General features: G+C 37.7%; 1 protein-coding gene across 1 annotated transcript in view; it reads right to left on the reverse strand.

The window, feature by feature from the left end:
- Positions 1 to 14,499, reverse strand: part of PCLO (piccolo presynaptic cytomatrix protein) — a 378,058-nt gene that overhangs the window by 107,445 nt on the left and 256,114 nt on the right.

The raw sequence follows: 14,499 nt of genomic DNA on the forward strand, positions 1-14,499 counted from the left end.
TGGATGCCCTAGCATACAAAGAATTGTTTTCAGACCATTTCTTTTGTTTAACATAACTGACACCCAAACCTTCTCACTGTGAACACTTAGTGTGTATCCTATGTGTGGTACATCTCTCGTGTTGCCATTTGTTACGTTAATAATGTATAGAGAAGAGAATAATGAGCAATTAATTTTCATGTAATCGGTGTTGTGAAAGATGGCAGCCAAAATAAAAGTATATGAACGTTAAAAAAACCCCTCACCAGTATCCATAGAAAAAAAAAGACAGGAAATTTTACAATTGAACAACATAAAACCAGACTTCACAGTATAAATTTTTGCCACTATCAGATTTAGGGGACTACCTGCTACTTACTGGGAATGACATTATAACATTCTTTATAGCTATAAATCATGAAGGGATGTTGTGCCTCTGTGAAAGCCACGGCCAAAATCAGCATGGAAAATAACAACTCACTGTTTTATCTAGGTTATCCTTTCACTGAACATTTTAATGTATCTGTTCCCCTGTTCAGTCTTAAGCGATTCCTACATTATATGGCATCCTGTTTCAGGAGAATTATTAATCTTAGCCTGCAATGGCAATATAGTTCAGATCAACTAAAATTCAGCTAAGACATGTCAATTGGCAATGTTTTGTTTGTTTTTCATGCAAGATGCATATTTAGGGAAGGTAAGGATGTTATGGCATCCCTTGGAAAGAATAGGAGATGTGTAACTTGCTTATGTTTTTACCCAGCACATAATTTACTGTACCTGTACTATCTGTCATGACAACTGAAAGCAAGGGAATAAATTGCAGGAAATTTAACACAGACATACTGGGAAATATGCAAGAATTTGGGCCTTAACATTATTTGAATGTGTTTGAATCTGGTGGTATGATCATACTTTTAATGAAGACTACGTTAGCTTTTAGACTTTCAAAATACACAAGCTATCCTTTCATGCTAAATACCATGGAGAAAAGTATTTAAAAATGGTTAGAAAGTGTTGAACTTAATATTGTGTCATGAATAATCAATAGTGGATGCTAAATTCTGCACTAAGGTTTTTAAATGGGGATCCAAAGGCTTTCACAGTATTTGCCCGTGACCTGGCTACAGAATGTTCTTCTGTATCCACACATTAAATACTGAGCACAAGAGGAAGCCTTCTCACAGGAGTGCAACACACTGGTTAAAGGCAAGCTGACAGTCAGTGAAGAACAATTCAACATTTTACTATTTTATTTGTATTATTTGTTTTTATTTATTTATTATATATGTATTTTATTAAGACTGGAATGGTATTCTACATATTGCATTATTTCTAAATTGTTCATAAAGACCACTAGTGTAATGTAATGATCCAGATTTCATCTTTCTTTCCCATTCCCTGCTCTTGAGGCATTTAACTGATCATTTGCACTCATCGTCACACATATTTAAAGAGGGTGTTCCTTTACTGGAAAATGTACAACTGAGGGTCTAGGTATTGTAATTTTATGTCTCAGGTTGAACTGACCAGTACATGCCTGTGGGGATCTGGCCTTACAATAGCAGTTGCAAAATTATGCATAAACAAAGATGGGACTAATTATAATTGAAAATTGTTGCTTTAAAAATCCTTTTCAATGCAATAAAAATCAAGACAAAAAAGTAGAACTTTCCCAGAAAGTGCCTGAACTATCACACTAAATAATAGCTTAGGGTTTATCGTTTGGAAGACAGACCAGCTGCAAAACAGAAAGAAAGATCCAATCCAAAATAAAATGGTCCCAACTGCCCATTTTTGATGGAATTTAGTAGTAAGCAGCTCCATTTCAAACACAGGTCTCCTTAGAAGCAGAAGTATCTGAGCAACTGAACATCAAATGTGTTGGGAAAGGCCCAGAATCAAGGTTTCCTAGTCCCTTGGCAGGTACCGAACCACGACGTTTTCACATAAAAGCAGTCAGGATCAGCTACACCATATATGTGATGACTTGGAAATATTCTTAAAATCTCCATGTTTCAAATGCAGTGTGAACCACCTCACATACACTGCATCCTTTCAGAGACATAAGCAGAGCTCAGACCCTGGAGAACTTAGTTGCTATCTGCCCACGTCTGCCAGACACCAAGATCGGCAGTCTGAAATCTCTTTGGCTTCAGGTTTTTTACATTTTATATTCTAGTTTGCTTCAGCTGTTACACCCAAGAAAAGGAAATGTCAGTACATGCTGACCTAAAAACGCTCATTCTACCATGTATCGTTCGTGAAATCTGATCTCCAATATCCAAAGCAAATAGCTATTACTATAAGATTATTACTATCTTACTGAGTTAAATGTAATTGTCTGCAAAGCCTTGTATTTTGTAATCAGTTAGTACTCTTCCCCCACAACCATCCAAATCAAGGCTAATTCCATTTTTCCAGAAATGATAAGATTTAAGTTCCTAACCAAAACAGTTTGGAAAGTTACCTAGAACATAGTAATGTACCTATAAGGTAATTTCAGAAGTTTTCAAATGGACCATAAACCCCAAAGATCTTAATAGAATTCTGCTTGCTGCTGTATTTAGAGCGATATCAAACAGTTTTAAATTCATTTTGGATTTGAGGCACTCCCATTACAAACAAGGAGAAACAATACAGATTTCAATGAGTTCTGGCTCAAACGTCAGGATCTGTACAGGAAAAAAGCACAGCATACCTTCAGGCAATATTTCAGGCAACAAATATTTTTTTAATTAGAAGCAGTTCAAAGTTGGAAAAGGTCTGTTACTTGCCCCAAGGTTTAAATGAAATTCAGAGATACATTTTGATTATTTAATAGGTTTTTTCAAAAGGTTTTTGTTTTGTTGGAATGTGGAACAAAAATAAGATTTGATACTCAATTTCTGCTTGATGAAATGATTTCAAGCTTTAGTCACTAATAATTTAGATGATTTGCAATTCAGTATCTTCAATTTCAGTTACATTTTAAGTTGTATTATTACATTACAAGTATACTTTAAGTGGCTTTTTATCAGCCTTTTCATATGGAAACATGAAGTTGTAACTATCTAATTTTACATGGTAAGCCTCAAATATGTACCGTAGTCAAAATGATAAATCTGGATAAAGAGTAATCATTTTTAATCAACATTTTGCTCTGTTTTCTGTCAAATGATATAATCACCTGCTCCTTTTGTCTCAAAGAAACCTGAAGATTCCCATACATGATTTTCCCAGCCATACCTTATGGATGATCTAATTAGGTTTTGGAATAGAACATGCTTCAAGAAATTTGAAATAAAGTCTTTATGTAGTTTTTTGAGAGTGCTCACAGCATTTTTCTTTCTTTAAGCTGACTTCCAAAACATTTTCTGTATTAATTTACATAATATTCCTGTTTTGCAATGTACTATATTGCAAAACTGATTGCAGAAAATTATTTTTTGTTCTTCAACTTTCTTTACCGTTTCAATTGAATAAGAAAATCACTGTCAGATCAGATTAGATCAGAGCACAGTACAGCCCAGTTCAACATCTCCTCTGAAAACAGTTGATACCAGATGCTTCAGAAGTTGTTTAGAAAACCTTGGAAAATTCTGGAATAACTTGATTACACAATTTTTTTTTTCCCCTAAGTACCTCCAGAGATTGGTTGATTTAATTTAAGTAATTTAGGAAATATCTTGGTTTTCTCTATTTCCTCTCTGTGTGTTACCTGATACTTATAGAAAACACAGGCTTTATCTATGTGACCATGTCACTTTTAGAAACACTGAAGTGAAGCTCTGTGACCAAGCATTCCAAATTTGTGTCCAAGCCTTACACATTACCATGAGCAAAGTCCATCTAAAAGACAGATAATGTTCTACTCTGAGACAACGCACTTTCAGTAGTCCTTCTTTCTTCACAGTAAATTGTTAATAATTGTTAATAACGTTCCTTATAGTCTTGGAAGAATCAAATGTGCATACAGCTATCTAGAAAAGACTTTGAAATAACAGCGGTTAAAGAAAGTCTGCTTGCTGCAGTACCCAGTTTCACTGGCAGGAAAATGTGCTGTTTGTAAGCATCTTTACTTCTGGGAAGTGTGTCTTGCAAACAGCTAACACACTGCCTCCGAGATATTCAGTGACAGTGGCTATTTGTTTACCTGACTTGCAGCAGAACAAACCCTGAGTGGGGACAATTCAACTTGGGCCTTGAATCTTTGCTACGTTTTACATTAATACAGCACTCCGTGGAGTGGCAAGGCTGGCCTAATGTTCCTGGAGATCCAGATTTCAGGAACGGGATTGAAGGTTAAAATTGCTACGTGTAGATGCAAAATGTTTTAATGCGCTTTTTGGAATCCAAGAGCAGGGGAAATTGTCCATAAGCACATAGCTATATTTAACCTCTACTTTAAGATGACCCTCACTTTGATTTCACTGGATTGTTTTCACACTAAAATCACATCAAACTGTTAGTCTGCTGGTTTAAGCCCACAATAATCTGCACAATAGGAAACAGAATTATGTTTTTTTTAGCTTCTCAGTTCACTGGGAAGTCACTATCAAACTCAGTTCAGTGGTTATGAAAAAAGACTTTTTCATGCTGTAATAAGATTTTTTGTCTTGGAATGCCTATGTATGTGAGCCCAAATATATATTGTTCCTTAAAAACAACAAACAAAAAAATTCTTGGTTTTGCTTTATGAGATGTGCTCCAGCATGCCTAATGTATGCACTTAGCATCTAAATTTTAGATGGTCAGTGAGCTGGTTCACTTAAAACAAATACCTACGTTCCCTATACAGTCAATGGAGACTGGAGGGTGCTTTTGATGACTTCCACTGGTAAGACAAATTGGCCTCAGTTTAGGTACCAAAGGATTTACATGTGCCTGGTTTCTTTCTAAATCTGCTACACAGAAGCCTGTCCTTGAAAACAGAAGACAAGAAACAGAGCAATACAGGCACATTTTTTTGATGCTCTAAGTTGAAATTCAACTTCTTTTTAGCACCCACAGCCAGTAGTTGCTATGCAGAGGGGCACGCACAGTTTCTATGTGTCCCCTGCTTTTTGCCTGTGCATCAGGTATAACATGATCTAGAGAACGTATTCCTAGTCTACCTCTTACAATGCCAGACAGACTGCCTTTGTTTGACCAGAGCTGTAGCTTTATCCCAGAACGTCTTGGGCCCAGTAACTAAAACTGTCGCTATAGCTGAGATTCAACTCTGTGCCCACAGAGCTGGCTCTGCACTCTGTATTCTTCTCTCCAGCATTGGCCAAATCAGAAAAGTCACAGCCTCCCCCTTGTCACCTCTGCCAGCGTGTACTGGGAATACACAAATAGGAAATACAACTGCATCTGCTTACAAATACGCACCAATTGGATTTTAATACAGTGTCATACTGTAATATAGTCAATGTCTGGCCTGCAACCATGTGTCTGACGTAAGAATGGACAGATCATATTAAAAATAATGAAAGAAGGAATTAAACTCTTTTGTGGAGACAAATGAACCTTAATAGTACTCACAGTGTCAGAATATAGCAAGAACTATCCAAGAAGAGTAAGAGGGCAAGACTAGGACCACATGGATGGGTGATATCTGTCAATGTCAGAGGCAGAGAATCAAAGCACCCATGATGTGTATGATCCCAGAGGACAGCAAAGCGCTGTATGGTCCCAGGGGGAGCCGAGAAGAAAGCTTTGTGGGCAGCCTGATGACAACGCTGCCTACGGCTGTTTCTGCTGTGCTCAGAGAAAACAGGGCTTCAGGCACATTCTCTGGAAGCAAGGAGGACTCTTTCCAAGAAGTACCTGGATATTCTTCCTAACAGGAACTATCCATCAAGGTCCTGAATAACAACAGCTGTCAAAAGCAGTGCGTCTGATAATTGCTAATTGTATAGCTCACATAAGTACTTTACAATAGCTAGTAGTGGTTTCTAATATGATCTTAGTGGAATGATATTGAAAGCTAGTTATAACACCAATAACATTTTTACCAGTCATCCTCCACAATTTGTGTTATAAACATCTGATGAATGCTTTTAGCCTGGCCTTTGTGATTGTTCTCCACTTCATTACCTCTGGAACATCTAGTGACTGTGTTTGCATCTACTCCCTGCTTGAAGCATCCAGGTTATTTTGCTTGTCTCTACAAATTAGAGTTACCTGTTTAAGACTAAACAGAAACTCCCTAAAGATATATTTTGAAGAAATTATTTATCTGTTATTAAGAATCCAATTTCCTGGTGCTATTTGTATGACAGGGCTTTTCCAGCAAAATTGATTTTCAGCAATAATAAGTTGTTCAAGGTATTTTCAGAGTTCTTGATCATAAAGAAGGTGCAATCTATACTAGTCTATGTGGCACGTAACAAGGCTAAATGCAGGAGTGAAAAATCTGTAACTTGTGTTATACAAAAGGCCAGATCTTTACTGGTCCTAGTATGTATCAATTTAATGCTTCTTTCTCATAGCTTTAAAAAAATTTATAAGTGCTCCATAAGTTTTCTCTTATCTTCTGCTTTAGATTACATAAAAAGATCGTGAGAGGTCAGTCTATACAGCTGCTCAACTACTTCCTAGGTCCAAGTTACTCTCTAATAGCTATTTTCAGTGTTGATTTTTATTGCAGGGAAACTAAAGATAGAGCAATTACAGTGCTAGGCAGAAACATTACAAACTCATATTACCTGCTTTATCTCACTGAAACAGATATTTCAGGTATGCAAGAAGTTTTCTAATCAAGTATCCTTGCAAAATCCCAGTTGTATCATTCTGCAGCCATAAGATTAAACTAAATCTCCATAAACTAGATGCCCTATATTGTGAAGCAGGGAAAAGTATTATTTTCTAAGTGTGTTTCAACTGCCACAAAACAGATTTAGTAAATAAAGTTGTGGATAGTGTTACAGTAACCAGCTCTCACAGATTTCTATGTCAAACGTTCATACTGCAAGTCTTTCTTCTCCCATTTCCTTCTGTAAGCCCCACACAGGTGCTGAAACAATTCTCATTCCTTCTGGTGATTCTGATTTCCTTCTCATGTCTCAGCAAATGGCCAAACTAAACTCTCAGTACAGCACAGCTCCTACCATATTAAGAACGGAATTGAGACCACCGTCAGTGGGATTGCTTATGAAATGGCTAAACCAGTGTGACAAAGCTCTCTTCCTTCCTTTCTTCATTCGAACAGATATAAGGTTAATTGTAACATGTAAGTGATACACTTTGTTGGGGTGTCCTTTCTACTAACTTAATTTTTAGAATAGACTTTCCCTTTAAAAAAAAATATTTCTAAATATTTAAAAGGCATTTTCTTATATGCTGAATGCCCACTGCCACACTTAGCAAGAACAGTGCTGCACATTTGTTAATTATTACTTATTTGAAAGAAGTACAAGGCAGAACAAAATACATGGATGAGAGGAGCACAACTACGCAAGTGAAGATTTACAGCTGATGGGGGCATTTAGGGGTTTGTTTAGATTACGTCCTTTCTAAAGAGCTTTAGGGCAAAGCTTTCAACCGAACTATGGCATTGCCTGTTATTTTGTGCACACTTCCTTTGATAAAGTCAGTTTCTGCTGGGACAGATAAACCTGAGCCTATAGCCCGGGGGATATGTTGAGAGTAAGCTCTCTTCTCTTCCAACCCCACAGAATAAGCATGGACAGCACAATAAATCACTAAGACTAATGCTCAGAGAACAGGGTAAAGTTAATTCTTTGTTTTCTCCAATGCAGTAATAAATTAAAGCAGTCTAACTGCAAAATGGAAGTGCAGGACAGGAAGACTGTTTCTGTTAATTTAAGACCTGATCCTAAGTTTTTTGAGAATTTTTCCTTTCCTTCTTGTGTTCCTTTTAATTTCTTTTCATCATTTTCCAGCTTCATCATGCTATCTACTTTCTGCCAGAAGTGGGAGACTCAGAGGGACTCAAGAAGGGATGCTGGCTCTTCACCATCCCTAGCTTCATGGGGACTGGAAAATCTCTTTTCACTGTGATGCCCTGATCAATGTTTCTAATTTTAGCTGGCTAAGCAGCAAGCAGCACTCACTACAGTCTTTTAAAACTCAGGAAGATCTGGTGCCTATTGCACTTCCCACCGATCGATGACCAAGATCAGTCAGTGTTACACTTAAGCCCATCTATAACTCAGGGATAAGAGGGAAGTGTGGCAAGAGGAGTAGGGAGAAGGATAGTGACTTACTGCTTCTGTTCTGGTTTTCCAACTATTTAGGTGCCCATGAGCATTCCAGCCACATTGCGTTTTCCAAGCAACATCCAAAGCATGTCTATGATATGACAAGAGATAGTTTTGATGAGATGGACAGCCATTACACATGCTATTGCCTTTGCAAAAGACCTTCTGAAACTGGGTCTGGTCTTGTTATTCAGCACTTGGTGCTATCCAAACTAGCCCAAAAATGCTTCAAGCAAGCTGCAGGAAAATTGTTCTTAACACTTTCTTTATAAACCTTTCATGGACTGGTCAATAATCCAGTTGCATGTCCCACTGTTCTTATGAGAGGACTTAAAATAAATCATGTGTTTCCAATGCCAGTAAATAATATGCTTTAAGATGACAAGGACTTAAAAACTTGAAAAGGTATGATTGAAAACTTATGATCTGAAAACACATGAAGGGAACATCGCTGGGGCACGGCTGAGGTGAAACAGATTCTGGAAGCTGGCTAGTTGGCACTTTTACCTGGAGGAGTAAGAAAGCTGCTTGTATTCAAAGATGTTATTGCCCAGAACCCAGGAAATACTTTGCAGATTAAACAGTGATGCTAATATTCCAACAGCCTCTATCCAACATTGTTTATACCCAGATTCATCTTACTTATACTAGCCAAAGTGTAGTTAATCGTCTCCCCACATTGGCCATCTCCTCTCTAGTCTGCTCATTAGCCTTATTTACATCCTCCTCAGAGAAAGGATTGTAGGTAGTATAAATACTCAAGATATTTTTCTCCAGTTAATGCAGACTTCATTGTGCATGAGAGATTGCTCACGCACCATGAACCTGTTGGTTTTGTTTCAGCTTCCACCTGAAGGCTTCCCTAGACTCAAAGTTGCTACATAGGGTGCTCATATTTCTAAGTCTCTCATATTTCGGTCACATTTCTGGGTCGTCAACTGATTCTTGGGTTTTTGTAGTAGATTTCCACCCAACATAGCAGCTTCCCTCTTTACCATCATATATACCTCCTTATACCTTTACCACAGTTTTATTTTTGATTAACTGCCTGTCCTGGAAATAATGAAGGGCTGTGGTAATGACACTTGGACCCATATAGATGAGGGTCCCAGTGAGCCCTGGCTTTTTCTTCTGTGCCTTCAAAGAAATCTCTCAGTATCCGTTCTTCTATTGTGAAGCCTAAGGCTACGGGATGCTTGAAGTGGTCTAGGTCAGAAGCCAAAGTCCACACCATGGGTGAGAGCTGTAGAGTATTCTGGTTAAGGCAGACTTCTGACAGGGCTTCCTCGGTATGCCTCCTTCTTCAGAGAACTGAAGGTGGGGAGCTTGACTGCTCTCTGAAGTCCATGGAGGCAATCCAAATAGCTCTTTGCTCCTTTCTCCTATAATATTCTGTTCTGGGTGGAAAACACTTCCCACTGGTCTAGATGCAGCCCTCTTTTGCCAGTCACAGCATGATGTTTTGGTACACCCTGTTCATCTCATATGTCAGTCCTGGTGTGGAAAGCTGTATGGTGGCAAGCAGTGAACATGTTTCTCCCCATAGTGGCTTAATATATGTGAGGAAGTGTTCTCTTTGACACCGTGGCCAAGGTCTATGGCTTCAAGAGATAATAAGCTGTGCCATCCCATGACAGTCCAAGGGAAGGCTCTTAGTTTCAATCTGAGGAATGATTCTAATGTTTATTTGGCCTCATATTAGGGCATGAGAGAGAGAGTGAGCTGTGCACTAAAGGTCTTCTTACAAAAGGAAACTGTGATACTTGAATATATAAGAATATGTAAGACTTTCTATAGAAGAAGGAAAAGAAGCGTGAATAAATAGGGATAAGAAGAATAAGGAGACTTCAGTTTTATTTCCTGAAGGCATCTTAAAGTTCTGAGGTTGCACAGTTTTCTAGAGAAGAAAGAGAGCTCTGACATTCCCAATAAAGATCCACTCCTTCAAAATACTCTCCTGAGGGGAACTGGCCATGTGGCCTGGGGAACTTCCAGAACAATTAAAGGCAACCAACCAATTTGGAAAACTGATCATCTGCATCTTAGCAGTTGAATCTAAGTCTGAAAGGTACTGAGGACATTTAAGAACTCATCATCAATCTTCAGACTTTGACACTGGGGACATTGGATGTGCTTTTCCCTACTCTTGGACCTGCCATCAGGCTGCAGGTGGCTCTTCTTAGAGGACCTTCATGGTGTTTTGAGGAGCAATGTTTCTTGCATCCTAAGGGGAGCAGTTATTAATCTAGATCAAAACAAATACCTAAGGATTGGACTGAGGGGCAGAGCACCATTAACTACCACAGAACTCTCAAATGGCAGCGCATTTTCTCTTCTCTGACCTACTTAACAGCTTTAGCAGGGTGGCAGTATCTTTCACTGTGTGTATGTACATCAGGTAGTTTTTCTTATAATATTATCGGACCAGTTTCAGTGTGGGGAAGCTTAAAATACCCCTGTATGATGAATATTTTTATTAAATTATAAAGGCAAAATTCAACTGAATTGAATTGAATAGCATGTCTCTGCTAGCACAAATTGTTTATATACTAAAATTCTACAGTGAAGGTCTGTGACTCATAAGGTAGGTGGCATCCTTCCATGTTATGCTAGAAATGTTACATTGTTATATTTGCTATAAAATAGAAACTGGGAGTGTTATTTCAGTATTTTTAATAATAAGAGGTTTTGTCTTCACTATACATGATTTTCCTATTTTTAAGTTTGGGAAGATATTATTTAAATGAGGCATACATATTAAAAATAAACGTGCACTCATAAAGCCTCAGACAAGTTAACAAAAATCTGATCAGTGTCATGGTTGCTGTTGAGTGGAGTTTCAGCAAAGGCAGTGAGATCACACAAATCAAGTTCACCATTAGCTTTTAGACCATGCAAGTTCCCCAGAATTGCCAGGAGACTGGAAAGTCAACGAATCTCTTCATCTTGGTGAATGTCAGCTGGCTTAAGCATTGCAACACAGTATGCCTGGCTGATTGAAAACTTGGAACGAAGAGAGACACCCATGGTTCACCAGTTCCCAGGCTCTCCAGTCAGCCTGTTGAAATGGCCCAATAAGAAAACTCGAATGCTGAGGGCATCCAGCAAGTTTGTAACAGTTGGTAACACACATTAATATTTTATTTCTGCTCTTTACTCTTGTGGCAGGTACCCCTGCCCTGATTGAGAGCGAAACTTCTCGGCCAGTGAAAAGAGAAAAAAAACTAGAAGCCACAGTTTGGGGGTCGAGCTGCCCTGCCCGCATGGTGGAGTCGGGATACGACTGCCAGGCACACACTTCGGTCCAGGAATAAGGAAGTGTTGGCCCTCGGCCAGTGAGGACTAACATGATCTTATTCGACATCCACAGATCACATTCGACTAGGGTATAAACGGAGCCTCGCCGGGGGGCAAATTGAGTCGGTCCTCCTTGGAGCAGCGGGTCTACAGTCGGGGACTCTCCCCTTGGGTCGGGATGCCACCTAAGGTAACTCCTGCAAGTTGAGAGCCTTCATCTTTTAGATCAGTGATATACGCATTTTGGGTTATCATTTGTAAAGCTTAAGAATTCTTAAGTCGGTTGTGTAGTATTAATTTCCCCTTACATCATTGAACCTGTGATTTACTAATTTCGTTGGAGTTCTAAACAATTTTGAATGAAGAATAAATTTCGTTGAGTTTACCACCTGTTTAATTTGACTGTGTGAGCCTCCGTGACAACTCCAGGTTCTTCTGTTTCTGAAAAAAGCTGGCAGAAATGCCATTCACCCAGTAGATTTACCAGGTGGAATATAACTGAACTGTTTCTGTCAACATGAAAGGGAGCACAGACACATCTATCAAATTGACACAGTCCCTACACTTGATGAGCTCAGTGGAATGAGTCTTCCACCTCCAGTTTTTGTAATGCCAATGAGTGATTAATCAGAGATATTTTTGACATGAGAGCATTTCAAGGTGAGAGAACCAAGAAGACTGGTACTTGCCAGTAAGAACTATAAATAAACTTTTCAGCACTAAGACTCCTCCAAAGCTATTTAAAGAGGCTAAAATTTTATGGATTGCTATTCCCTAAGGAAAGGAATGCTATCTATATTTTAAAGTGTGTCATTTCTTCATAGATGCAGTCATGCAGAGAGCAGGTAGGACTTTAGCTTCCTTCATAACCACAGTAAATCTATCCTTGTTCCTTTTCCTTATGCTATTGATAGGATTTTCAGACCTGACCCAGTGTTTTCTGTTTTTAGAATTAGAGGAATTAATTAAGTTGATGGGATTTTTCACAGTGAATCATGTTCTTAGAAAGGCTAATGAGTCAAGATATTAGCTTGTAATGACATTAGTATACGTTTACTTGATGACTAGGTATATACGCTAACTTAAAGTCACACAGCATTTCAGCAGAAAAAGTGACTCATGATTACTATACAAATTACTAATATGTAATTGTCATTTACAGGTAATGACATATAAAGTTTTCTGTATGTGATGTGAGAGACAGCAAATAACTTGAAAAAGAAATGAAGGCTAGCCTTTATTTTCAGACAGAACAACATCAGCAATATTGGTAACATTAGCAGTTTGGCTGGATTTACACAGATCAATATGAGAATGATTGAAGACCTCAATGGCCTTTAGCACTTCCGAAGGGTAGAGGTTAAATGTGCATCAGCCATACTTCCACTAAAATAAACAAACAAAACTAACACTGAAGTAGTCAAATATTCTTTGTTGATCTATGATAGCCATCTAAAATAACATAAAAAGTAAACTAGATATAAAGGCAAGATTTAAAAGCTAAATGACAGTAAGGGGAAGTGTTTGCCTTGTATGCTATAGTAATGGTACATTCTGCAGAAAGCATTTTTTCTCTCTGACAGAACATTTAACACATCAATAGTAAAACATGTTCTGGGACATTATGTGGACAAATTCAACAGATGAAGTATAGTGATTTTGATGGAGTTGATTTATGCCAACATACTCAAGTCTAAGATACTTTTATAAAGGTCAGATCCGAAACATGACTGATCATATGATGGGAGAATGAAACAAAGGAATAAATATTTTACTGTCTGTCTCTCTATAAAATATGAATAAACCTTCAAAATACATTATGTGAACAGACAGAAAAGCAAACTGCCGTGTCTGAACTTCTCCTGTAGCTATTGTAAATCCAAGATGTTCTTGACCACTGCTAAAATATACCTATAAGGTGAATGAAAAACTTCTTTAAACCTCAATTTCCACAGAAGTTCCTGACAAGAGAAACAAAAAGACCGGAGATAATTCCAAGGAGTAACTGCTCATCTTCTTTCTTGAAACGTCCAGTCTCGAGGAAATGTTGAATAACCACATTCTCCTCTTTACCTGCTCGGTACTAAAACAACGCATGCATGATCTAGCACAGTTATGAAAGGCCTACTCTTTTGTATGGAGGGAGCCAAAACAAATACTCGCTTCAAAACACACCAAATTAAGGTCAATTCTTTCATCATTCGTGTGCAATAAATAACACTATTCTATCATTTGATGAGTAAGATACTACCTACTAAATATGAATGGCAGAATCATCTCTATAGGGCAAAAAGGAAGATACTTTTGTTGATACATCATTTCATTGACACCAGTGTATGTGCACCTTTTTTATGTATATCATTAAAATATTGGCAAAGAAACCACCAAGGATGTAAAAAGCAGCAGGATTAATGCAGGTGACACTGTTTTGTAATACCCACAACATATTTAAATTATTCTTTGTGAATACATTCTTTAATCAATTTACTCAGCTTTTCTATCTGCAAAGTACTTTTGATTTAATCATGACTTTTGTTGTATGTTTACTATTCAGAAAACTTATGTGAATTGAAGTCTGCCTGGCAGAACTATTCTTCCTGCTTATCTTCTTTCTTTTGTTATTTTTTTTCCTGGATATCTGCCTTTATTAAAGAAATAAAAATAATTAGTTGAATGAACTAGAAACAAATGTATTATATTTTTGTCCATGGATAAACTGACATTTCAGGTGCCTACAGATATTCATATGAAAAAAGGAACTAGAAAATAGTTATACAGAGAAGGGACCATTTATGTGATCATGGATAGAAATAAATTGTTATTAGACAGAATTATCACATTTGTAATAATCCTAGAAAATTTAATGATAATAAGTTGAATTCATTTGACCTAGCTTTAGTTGCCTAAAGGATGATGTGTAGTCTCATGCAGTCTTCTTAAAGTCAATTAAATGAGGAAGACACTCCCAGTTCTTGAAACAGAGTTCTATGGTAGATAAAATAATTGCCCTTCTGTAGATGCTTCTTTTTCTCTG

This window comes from Gymnogyps californianus, chromosome 1 (assembly GCF_018139145.2).
Source record: "Gymnogyps californianus isolate 813 chromosome 1, ASM1813914v2, whole genome shotgun sequence".
NCBI classification, from domain to species: Eukaryota; Metazoa; Chordata; class Aves; order Accipitriformes; family Cathartidae; genus Gymnogyps; species Gymnogyps californianus.